This window comes from Stylophora pistillata, chromosome 7 (genome assembly GCF_964205215.1).
Source record: "Stylophora pistillata chromosome 7, jaStyPist1.2, whole genome shotgun sequence".
NCBI classification, from domain to species: domain Eukaryota; kingdom Metazoa; phylum Cnidaria; class Anthozoa; order Scleractinia; family Pocilloporidae; genus Stylophora; species Stylophora pistillata.
This window is the reverse complement of record NC_142525.1, coordinates 24960436-24972408: the sequence shown is the minus strand read 5'-3', so window position 1 is coordinate 24972408 and position 11973 is coordinate 24960436. Positions and strand designations below refer to the sequence as shown.

The window sequence follows — 11973 nt, the reverse complement described above, 5'->3', positions numbered from 1 at the left end:
TCTGTCCGCGCAGCTTGCATATCCGTTATGTACTTTGTATCTCAAATAGTTTCTGTTCCTCCTTCAACTATGAAGTGTTCAAGATTCCTTTGTCATATTCAGCGTTCATACACTGTCCCTTCGTCGCCTTGTGTGCAAGTTCCAAAATGAGTTCGATGGGCAAAGCCACATCTACATAATTTGCCATCACGGTGATTCATGTAATGGCAACCAAAATGATTTTTTCCAGGGGAGGTTAGAAGCTGCATATATGAAAAGGAAATTTGAAAAATAGTGGAAGGTACAAATTATCTACAGTTAGGGGATCAAACTCTTCTTTTCATGTATGGGAATGGGATGGGATTGCCTTATCTTACAATATACCTTTGAAATTTCTAAGTCGACGTCCTGCCGGTTCCACTTTCCCATAGCGGAGTTTGCGTTTAAAGATGGGGGTTCTCGATGGGGTGATGGCTTTTAAGGGTAACGGTTAAATGTTTGGCCATTTTATGGCAAACGGTTAATTTTTTTGTTATTTTTAAAAGTAAAAAAAAAAACTGCGAATAACATTTTTCCCGATTAATTGTTATACTTTGTCAATTTTTCTGCCTAATCACTATTTTTTCCGTTTTACGGCCAACGGTTCATTCCATTTTAATCCCTCTTTTAACAGGTCGGATGTCTGAACAGGCTACCATCCTTACCACATTCAAAATTACCAGCCAAAATGACCGACCCTCAAGAGAGTTACGATTTTTAAGTTAGCCTTCCATTTAAACTTTCCGAAATGAAAATATCCTTCTAGCCTTCTAGCCTCTGAATTGCGATGGGATCGATCAGGTTACCATTATTTTTTGTCACAGTGATTTTTCAGCGCATTGATTATAGTTCCAACCTGTTGCAAAGACTATTTTGGCGTGTTGTTCAAACACTTGAGTTAGCGCAGTAAGTTTCCTCTGAGTGGCCTTCCTTAAGGCTTACAAGAGGCCGAAGAGTGACAACTCTAACTTGCTATTTAAATCAGTAAAATCTCACTCACAAATGTTGTTGTAATTAAAAATTATACGCTGTTTTTCAAGAGAAAAGAGAGTACATTCTTTTATTGACGTCAGCAGCGCGTCGGTACGCTGTATCGAGTATCAACCAATCACGGGGGCGCGTATTATTCCGTTCATTGTAAAGTCTGAAATATTATTCTGGTCCCATTTCTTTTCATTTAGCCCTGTGTATATACATACATAAAAAGGCTTACAAAAAATATCTATCACAGCTCACTCCTGAGTCAATAACAACCAACATTCCTGCGTTTCCAAAGAAATTTTTAGTGATCTTATTGTCAAATAAGTGTAGGACCCTCACTCCATCAGAGACAGTGAAGTATCAGTGACCACTGGGGATTTTTTCCTCTCAGTACTTCAAAACACTTAAGGTAGGATCGATTGTCGATTAAAAGCTATTCCTCAAATGTGATTCCCAGTTTTGTCCTCGAATTTAGCGCATTTGCGCGAAGTATTGCACGAAGATACGAAATAGTCGAAAATCTTTATTGACGTGGGTTTACTCACAATTAGTAATCGTCGTTTTCTTCGTGACCTCTTTTCAGATTTATGCAAAAATGAAGTTCTACACAGCACGGATGGTTTTTACTTTGCTTTTGATTTACCTCTGTTCTTTAACCCAAGGAGAGGAGGAAGGTATCAGCATTCTTTAAGTTTGCTCATAGGTGTATTATTACAGTGTTTAATGATTGGAGATAAAGTGAAGAGTAATTTGAGCTTGCAACAGACGCGGCGGCCAGCGCTCTCGACTCCGAATGAAAGTTTCTGGTTTGAACCGTTCGTCGATGTCAATGTGTCGCAAAGTGCTTTTCTTTTCTTTTCCTTTTTTTGTTTAAAAAGCTTTTATTCGCATAGTGCCTCTCTCTCTCCGCCGAGGCCCTGGTTTTTTCGAAGTGTAGGTAACGCTATCCATTACTGAGTTAAATCTGCATCGTTTGGATTGTGTCATAACTTATGCGTTGGAGAGCAGCTTATTTACGGCTTATAAAGATGAACACCTCTCCAGTCTGCTTCGGCGCAAAGAATAACCAGTTTGGTAAGTTCTCTGCTCCATATTGTGGAAAACTGGCAGCTGTAAAACTGGTTTATCTGCATGGCTACGTCACCTGCGCCGTCAATGCCTCTACCCCACAGTGGTCCTTTTGGGGCTGTGGCAACAGGCCTTCTGTCATAAACCACATCAATGGTGTCATCTCAACGTCATCTAATAGAGTCATTTTACCACCGGAACAATTCTTTTACTCTTGGAATGGGGATGTGGTCAGAGATTCCCGGATACAACTCGTTTTCCCCCGAAATCATTTTGTCTTTTATCTCCGGTAGTCACCCAGTCCATGCTGGTAAACATCTGCGCTTGTGGTACGGGGAAGATTACTTGAATTGGACTGAAGAAGACAACGATGGACGAGTCTGTTGTGATGTTTATGCCCACTATGTTGAGTAGGACTATTCACATTGACCAAATGCTTTGGAAAGTCTCCAAAAGCATAAAAAACAAGCCTTAGTGTCTTTCGCTTTTAAGCCTTTCAAACGTAGTGAATCCGCTTTCGTTGTTTAAGACAGTTCTGTTCATTTTTCGTTAGCTATTTAAAGTCAAAATCATAACATTTTCGTCAAAGCGCAAACGGTGAGAGTTGTAGTTTTTGCTGTCTGCTTTTAGCTTTTTTTTTTTTAACAGAAATGTGTGCATTACAGTGAGCAGGAGTGTGTTTTTTTTCTATTGCTGATAAAAGTAAAACGAAAAGTGTGAAAAATATGATTTGTTTGTTACTGTTTGCCATTCTCGCAAACCTCCGGGTTTAACTGACCATGAACTTTAAAATTTCAACCACATAATCAGACTGTTCCTTATCTTGAATAAAGGGGTTATTGGGGTTATAGCCCTTATTCAGAGCGAAGGGCCAACGCTCGAAAGGTCAGCTTTGAAACTCTTTACGGAAGCCAATTTATTTTATCAACTCACTGAGACTTGAAACGCATCCTCTTTCCAATCCCAGGGCCCTGCATCGAGGCTTCTTGTTACCAAGACTGATAGAGTTTGTAAATAGAATAAGAAAGATGGTGAATTTTAAGCTCGGTAAAGAAATAGAGAAAGATGCTGTCAGAGCGTGGAACAAAGAAAGGGGAAATTTCTTTTTTTTATTTTTTATTTCTTCCATCTCTTTACCGAGCTCAAAATTTACCACTTTTCTTATTCTATTTACAAACATGACGCTATCGACATAGCCGATCCTAGCAGTATGCAGGATGGGTGACAAATATTATCTTCGTAACGGGCCTTGCTCACCATAGAGTCTTTGTGGCTCCGCAGTAGATGATCGGAGTGCGGAATTTGAAGGACTGAGGTTCGCTTCCCTATGGGGACTCAGAATATTTTTTTGTCTCACGCTCATGACAAGACGAACAACATCTCTCGAAGATAGAATTTATCGATGACCCTTTTTACCTCATGGTATGACGTAAGTTATGCTATTGGGTTTGGGGTTTGGGGGCGAAATTCAATTAAAAATCGCTCACTCACTTTGTTAGACATTAATTTATGCACTAAAACTGAGTAAAACACTTTTTCTCCCCCTCTCCGACAAGTTTACCGGTTCAAAGTCACGGTGTACGTATATTCGGGCCGTTGGTACAAAGGCGAGACTATGCCGAACTACTTGGACAGATTCAAAATGGCGTCCTGTCCCTTAAAGCGTGATGGTTTTTTGATCAAAACATATCTTTGTGGAGCCGAAAATGGAAAGAAAATATGCTACAGAATACTTGACTGCAGAGAAATGGGCGCCTGAGTCCTAAAAGTGACGATAACATGAACGATTCGTGCGTAAAGACCCAAACACAGCGAATATGAAGGAATGGCTCTAGCGGGTAATGTGACGTGAAATCAAGAACACGAAAGTCTGCATTTCACACATTTTCACTTGTTTGGGAAGGTTGTCGTCGATATTGTCCGAAATATGCCGACTAGGTGTGTTGTATGAGGAATGTATGAAGCGCGATACCCTCTTGCAAATTTCGCACGTTGCTACATCCTTCTACAACACACTTAGTCGGCATATTTTCGGACAATATTGACTACAACCTTCCCAAACAAGTAAAAATGTGTGAAATGCAGACTTTCGTGTTCTTGATTTGACGTCACATTACCCGCTAGAACCATTCCTCTTTAAACACGGTCGTGGGGCAAGATGGCGGCCGATTTTCCGTATTTTGACTGGGTACAGAAAATTGAAGATTTAAGCATATAAAAAATTTTTTGCACGGAAATGCTCCAAAAAATACGCTTATTTCATTAAGCGAAAACAATTTTTTGGGTTTAGGAGCACTTTAAGCTTACTGCAAATTGGTTAGCGTGAAACTTCGTTGATTTTATCTTCCACCACATTCGCAATTTAAGACAATTTTTGGTAAAACTACAGAACACAGAATAACGCTTACAAACACAATAATTGTACTAGCACGTGTTGCCCACGATCAAAAAAACTTTCCGGCAAAGAAAGCCAGATCGCAGCTTACGTCAAGGGTGCCAAAAATTCATACCATGAGGTTGCTCTAAGGAGCCCTTGATCTTAGTATCTTTCTCTGATGTCCGATATTTCATTTAATTTTTAGATGTGTTGGTCATTTCTGAAATTCCCAAAGTTACATGATGTCGCTGACCTTCTTTTTTAAAGCTGAACTGAGTTTTAGCAAATCTTAGGCTTTTCAAAAGTTTACTGGCCACAAAAACCGAATAAAGTGGAATAAGAATAGTTTTGTTTCAAATTTCCATCTGTCTTTACTGAAAATTAGTAGTTTAAATAAGTTTAACTCCTGTAGTCAAGACGAGTAATTCTTAGATAGGATGATGCGGCGGATGCATGGTATCTTAATGCTATTGAAGGTGCACCAAAGCGGCCATCAGTGGTGAAGCAAGGCCAAGGAGGGAAGGGGGAAGGGGTTGGATGATTTTGGTTATGTCACAATGTAATTTTCCTGATCCCTTCTGCAGTGTACTAATGATACCCCTCAGTGGCAGTGATAATTTTCATGATCTCCTCCAATAATAAGCATTTATCGGATGAGGTTGAGCGTGATATTAAGGATTATTAAAACCGATGCCCATAGACACAAGATAATTCATTATATCTTGGAAACGCAGCAAATGTTTCAGAACACTACGCGGACATGAGGCAGACTTTGAATTCGAGATGATAAATGCAATATCCGCTACGGATATTGCATATATCAAGTCAGTCATTTTTACACGCTGTTGAATACCGATTGAATACTCACCTATATTTAGTTATAGATATACAACCAAAAATATTAAAAATCTATGCAAAGAATTGCCGTTAAAATATATAATAGAATTTGAAGTATCAAATTTTGGCATTAAGCAGAATATCAATGTCCTGTACGACTTCCGACCTTTTTCAAATTAAGTTTTAATTTCTGCATATTACCAAGTCCACCAATGCAATATGAATAATTGACCTCATAAGGAAACCGTGGCCGGTGTAGCCAAGCTCCTAAATAAGGGGAGAATGGAGGGGAAGGGAAGATGAATGGAACAAGAGAAACGCTAAATTTGCTTTAGTCCCCTCTTTTTTTTAATCTTCTAGCAACAACTGACCCCTCTCCGTTCCCCCTGAAAACCATGTGATCGCAACCCCTTACCAAAAAATACCTTCAGCCTCCTCCTTCAGGTGATAAATATTTAGTGGCCCTTCAGGCCTTATCAGCACGGAACAGCTACATGTGACTTGCAACCTCGTTCCCAGGGCTTTTCCCTTTTTGAATTTTGGCGGGCGGGAAAAGGCCCGCCCGCCAAAATTCAAAAAGGGAAAAGCCCTGGGAACGAGGTTGATGACTTGGTAACTTTGGCTGGCCACAAAGAAAGGTTTATCGATATAAAAATTTGCATAGTCAGTCAAAAAAATAATTTAAATAAATAAATTAATACATAAATAAACAAACACAGCGACAAGCATAGAAAAAGGAAGAGGACATAAAGGCTAAACTCAGACGCTTACCGCTGAAACCGAGTAAAATGGCGTAGATGGCCTCGTAGTAGCAGCCTTGTGAAACATGTAGTCGAACTATCCACTCTGGAAGTCTTGATATCGGGTAAATTTTAAGAGAGCGGCTGAGAGTTAATTTTTCTGATACTACCAACACGTATCTTTCCAATCACTGCGATAGGATACAGACACAGTTAAGGATTTTTTCATGTCCAAAGTGCTATTTGAGGTACAAGAGTGGAAGAAAAAGCAACGAAAAGCACCTCTAGCTTCTCAACATAACGGCCAGGACAAAAACAGGTTTCAATCGTGATTGAATTCAAAGTTCTCAAAACGGATGTCTTTGCTACTCTATCTCTTGGTTGCCGAGACGTACAGGCTTTAAGTTACTTCCGTTGATGTGCAGGTTAATATGCAACTCCCCATTTCAGGTAAACATTCCCTCTTTTCTAGAGATAAAGACCATGATAAGCAAACTGAAATTAGATAGGAACAACGTCTGTGCTATCTCGTTCTTAGATCCAGCTCACGCTGCTGGTCATTATTTGAAACGCATGCAATACAGCTCTCACAAATGGTTTCAGGCGGTGAAAATACCTCGATGACAGTTGCCTTGCACGAGGCCTTGATACAAAATGTTATGGCTCGTCCACACCTTTTGGTCATAGTGTCAAAGTCACTACGAATTTTAATGGGAAATAATCGTCTTAGCCAACTAATTTCTGACTTAAGGATAGAAAAAATGGGAAATACTAGAAAACGTGCGCGCCAGGGTGTTTCAGTTATCCTCTAATAGCCCCCTGTTTCTCCCACTTTCCATGCAACCCCTTTATTGGGCATTTCAGTCTGTTATCCTTGCTAGTGAGCCGCACGCATGACGGTCAGCGGACTTTGTTTGTACCCAGGCCTGGTCCTTATCCATTCGGTCGTGTCCGCCATTTGTCCCCAGGGTTTGTGTTTTCTTCGAAATCCGCCTTTGTACACAAATTAAACTGTGTGAGTTGCCCTGTATTCATCGTTGACAGGAAAAAGTTTTGCAGATGAAAGCGCAGAACTATTATAGCCTTAAACATATGTTCGTAGTTAATTTTAATCTCTGATTTTAGATTTAAGAATCATCAAATAAATGTTCAATATTCTTGTCAGATATACTTTTTAACTGTAAATTTGGAAAAGACAGATTTCACTGTGAATACAAAGCAGAATGTTTTTGTCAACAACGCAATGATCACCAGAGGCGAAGACGCTTGAATGACTTTTTGTGGATGCGTCTCACAGGGGCCCAATTGTTCCGAAAATACTTTCAAAGAGCAATTAGTCAGCACTTGAAAAAAATTCCGGTTATGACATGTTTTAAACCACATTACAAGGAAAGTCAAGGTTTTGAAAAGTTGTACAATTTGAAAAGCGTTTTCACCGGGCTTCTCTATAAGTGGGCAAATTACTGCGGACAGTGTGCCTAAACTTAGAGACAAAGCTAAATTTCTAAATTTATGCGATGTTGTGTCGACAACGTCTAAGAGAGGCTGAGAACAGTAGACTGAGAGAATGCATGCTGTGTTATCTTTCTTGATAGACTTTAAAATATATGCATTCTTTAATTCTCTCTTTAGGAAATAATATTCTGTGAACACCAAGGATAGCAAAACCACTTAAACCAATGTATGTCATACTTGGCGGGGGTGAGCAAAGCAATTAATGCTTAATACAGCCTGAGTTGATTAACTACTTTTGGAAATAATTTTGGTCACATTTTCAGATCCATGGGGCTTTATCTTAACATATTGTAGTCCAGGTTCTAATTGATTTGCGGTTAAATGTACGTAGGGAAGTATCAAGGGTGCTAGGTAAGGACTGAAGCAATTCCGAACTTTGAAGCAAAACATGTTTGCGTGTCCAAACCCTATGAAAACAGGTGATATTTTAGGATTCTATTGTGTAGCGGCCGTGGTGGGTCAGCGACTTTTTCGGATGATCGCTTTTCAAATGGCCTTTTAAGCACTTGCACGTGGTAGGCATTTCTTAGGCAGATGATGCGGTTAAAAAAAAGCTTGAGAGCAAATAATAATAATGGGAAAACATACAGACAAAGAATCATGCAAGGACAGGTGTAGACATATGCTAGTAGAATACTTGAAACTAAGCTGTTATCGTTTTAAACTGAGATATATCGAGGAAAATGAGCTTCACGATGTAAGATTAACCCAATGGACTGCAAAAAAGAAACCGTTTCACTTGCGTAAGGGAAAAACCCCGGCCTTCTTTTGTCCCAAATGCAAACATCAATCATTCGAGAACAGTTTCCAGACGGAAGATGATTAATTTCAATAGATATTAAGATATATATAGTATTTAATAAGAATAGGTTTAATCTAGAATACGCTGCTTTGACAATGAAAGGGATGAGAAGGAATGGGTAGGAGAGATACTTTTTCGTCTCCCTTTTATTCTGGTGACGTTGTTTATTCGCATTGATCCGTGAATATAAACCAAATACCTCTAGGTTATTTCCTGTAGGTTACTCGTTCCTTCCATTCAATTAGTAGACAAGGCAAAGAAGATAACAATTGACAAGTAACAATTGACAAGTAACATTTGACAAGTAAGTATGAAGCAAACTGACGTGTTGCTCTCGAACAAAAATTCGAAAATAAAACGCTTAAACTGTTGTTTGTTGCAAAAATCATTGAAAGAAACCAACTGTTATACTCATCTAATGACGAAGTGCCATGCACGATTAGAGTAAGAAGCGTAGACATTTAAATTGAGGAGTATAATGGTCAGTATGACGGATACTAACAATTTTTGTCCACGTCTAACAATATCGAGTACTAAAACTGAAAACTATTGGGGGTATTTTTTCCGTCTTCAATACTTAAAGAAAGAGGAAGACCAATCCACCTGAAAATAATGAAACATCAAGGTTTTACCTTCCTCAGTTTTTAGAAACTGAGAAAAGGTGAATACTTAGCCGGTTTACGTTGTAAAGAAAGAAACGCCTAACGTTTTAATGAAATAACGTACAGTTGAAGTAAGACCCCTCTGTATCCCTATTAGAATTCGACCTTAAAAACAAAGATGTTGAGTAAACCTTTGTTACATAGATACATATTATAACAAATATAAATTCCTTTATGGTACCAAAGCGTAACCGTCTTAAAACTTTAAGCAGATCTCATAGTCATGACTTAATATTATTAATATTAATTATTATTAATATTAATATTAATATATGTGCTAAATATTAGCAACAAGGTTGCATTTGCCTTTGTTAAAATCACCTTCGTCATGATTTATGCTTCTCTTAAACTTAACTAACTCCCTTTTTTCGGTTTCGTCGGCTGTAATAATTTTTAATTTATTCATAGCCTTGTTATTTTGGTTCATCTTCGAATTTAAGAGTTCTAAAGTTTTGTATTTTTAACCCGTTAACGTTACTTATGAAGATGAAAAAAATTAGTCAGTATTTTTTGAATACCTTACTTGCTGCAGGAGCCCATCATTACAAGTGATGGACTTCTACCTGTAGAGAGATAAGTTAGTCGTATCTTATTAATATTTGTAGACGTCAGTTTCTAAGATTCTAAAGATTCTATGAATTGCTTTGAATTGCACAAATGTATTAAGTACATAAATTATGGCAAAATATGATCTTTTTTTTATCATAGGGTAGCTAATGATAACTTAGGGTACAAAAGGTCTTGATTTGGTTCCTAGACTGTTGATTTCGAGAAAAATTTATAAGCTTGAACTTAGTATTTCAACAAAAATAAAGAGTGGTTTAAGACTATTTATGAGAAGTCTTATTAATCTGGTTAAATAATTTAGTGTTCTATGTGCTACAAGAAGTTGTAGAGCTATATATATATATATATATATTTTTTTTTTTATATGTTATAAAAATTTTGCAATCTCAAACTTAAACTCAGTGGGTTGCAATAATTGAAATGTAACCCACAAAGTACTTGGTCTTACTTTGCTAAGCATTTTTTTGATGCAGCTCATCATATGGGGAACGCATAAAAAATATAGATGGTAATACCTAAGGGATTAAAATTGAATTGTGTAAGCTTAAATTAACCCATATATTGATGGCTACCTTAAATGCGCGAACTTGAATTTAAAATCGAATTTAGCTGCTAAGAATCAAATGAAAGTGCTGACGAAGAAAACTACATAAAAAACTCACAGACATCTCTGAAGTGCAATATCTGTGCAATAATGTCAGCCAAAACGACCATTGCTTTCACGTTTTTTAATATATATAGAAAGTACACAAAGAATTTCTAAATTGAGACATGTTTAATTAGTCTGCGATTCATTCGTTGACTACATCGCGTATCAGCCATTAAAAGATATATACTTCCCTTTGAATGGGTATTTACAGAACGTTTCTTTGAAGTTACCATGTAATTTGATAGATAGATTGTAAAAGTTAGTGATGGTAAACCTTTCCATCATATGCACACTGTACAGCTTCTCTTCTACTCTTGAATCGCTTCCGTTTCTCGTAAGGACTTTTCCTCTGCTGAAATGAAATGACAAAAAAGTTTGGTTACAACTATTTTCTTTTATTAAAAAAAGCACCAAGAATTCTATCTGTGCGTGGAGTATCTCGATATCCTTGGATTATGAATACACAAATCCTCCTCACGTTTACCAAAACAAAAAAAGGGAAGTTTAATTCTACATCAGCAAGGAACACTGGACTGGCAGGAAACTCGTAACAGGTGACCTTTGCACACAAGGCGGCAGTGATGAAACTTTTATGATCCCACACACACAGAAAGCAACAGTTTTCCACAATGTCACAGTGACAACAGCAACGAGAGAAGAATTCACCTCAGAATTTTTTAGAGTGAAAAAGTTATGGGTAGAAAAGAAACATTCCGTGATTTTGCCCTATTACTTTGACAAAATTGACATACTATCCTTTAAAAGGAAAAAATAAAATTCTCAACGAGCGCGGTGAAGTTTTGTGACAGACGTCGATTTTCTTATCAATATACATTTGATTTCGTTTATCGATGGATTGTTGTATGTGCTTTTCTCAGTTATTCATGATCGGGTGGGGAGCGTGACCACCTGTGGTTTAGTGTTCAGTGTCTTTGTGCCAGATGGATGCAGGTGGTGTGCGGCTTACGACCACTGTGTGTTCTGGGTGAACTGTTGCTTCGAGCTCATTTTCATATGACCTCCGCGCGAGTAAGGTCGCTATGAAATCCTGGGACGATGTTTATTTTAGTATGTGCATCAATATTTTGTAAGTGTCTCTAAAAGAAGTGAAAAAAGAAACTTTCATTGGCCGCTCAGAGGAAAACGGCTGCTGTAGACGTTTCTTGCTAGCTTCACAATGCTATGACAATAAGTATCCAGCGAACTGGCCAATCCGAAAGGTACATTTTAGCCACCGAATGCAAATTAGTTGTACCGATTGAACCACTTTCAGGAGTTTCCTGAGATGGATGGTGGTAAATTGTTATATAAGCTTCATGTCTGCTCAAATGTAGAGATTGGTAAATAGTGGAACGGTGTGTATCTTTGCGACAGGTGAGAAATGAAAAGCGCATGGATATGAGAATCCCCTAATCGCTTTAACTTGCTTTTGAACGATCTATTTCGAACGTTTAAAAAGTCGAACTTCACTGAATTGTGAATTTGTAGTGGTGCCAACTTCCTTCTCACATCTCATTCTGAATATTTTGTCATAAGGAAAAATTACACTTTGACTGTGTTTTAAACTCTACGCGATTTTCTTGAAAAAAAAAAAGAAAAACGGAACTTTTTTTCACTTTAGGTTCTCTTTTAGAAGTGTAATTCATCAAAATGATCACTGATCTTCAGAGTATATCATTCTTGACACCCAATTCAATTTAATCAAACTGTGCACGCACGATTTTAGGAATACAGTCGAACCTCGATTATCTGGACTC

The 11973-nt window shown here is 37.9% G+C and overlaps 1 long non-coding RNA gene and 1 pseudogene across 1 annotated transcript in view; one reads left to right on the top strand and one right to left on the bottom strand.

The window, feature by feature from the left end:
* Nucleotides 1-1991: 1991 nt before the first annotated feature.
* On the top strand, nt 1992-2829 carry LOC148727217 (uncharacterized; annotated as a pseudogene).
* Nucleotides 2830-10288: 7459 nt separating this feature from the next.
* The window catches only part of LOC148727212 (uncharacterized), a 58233-nt gene continuing 56548 nt past the window's right edge, over nt 10289-11973 (bottom strand). The window contains exon 2 of the long non-coding RNA XR_015989887.1: nt 10289-10568. This is a non-coding gene — a long non-coding RNA (uncharacterized LOC148727212). The remainder of the gene's footprint in view (nt 10569-11973) is intronic.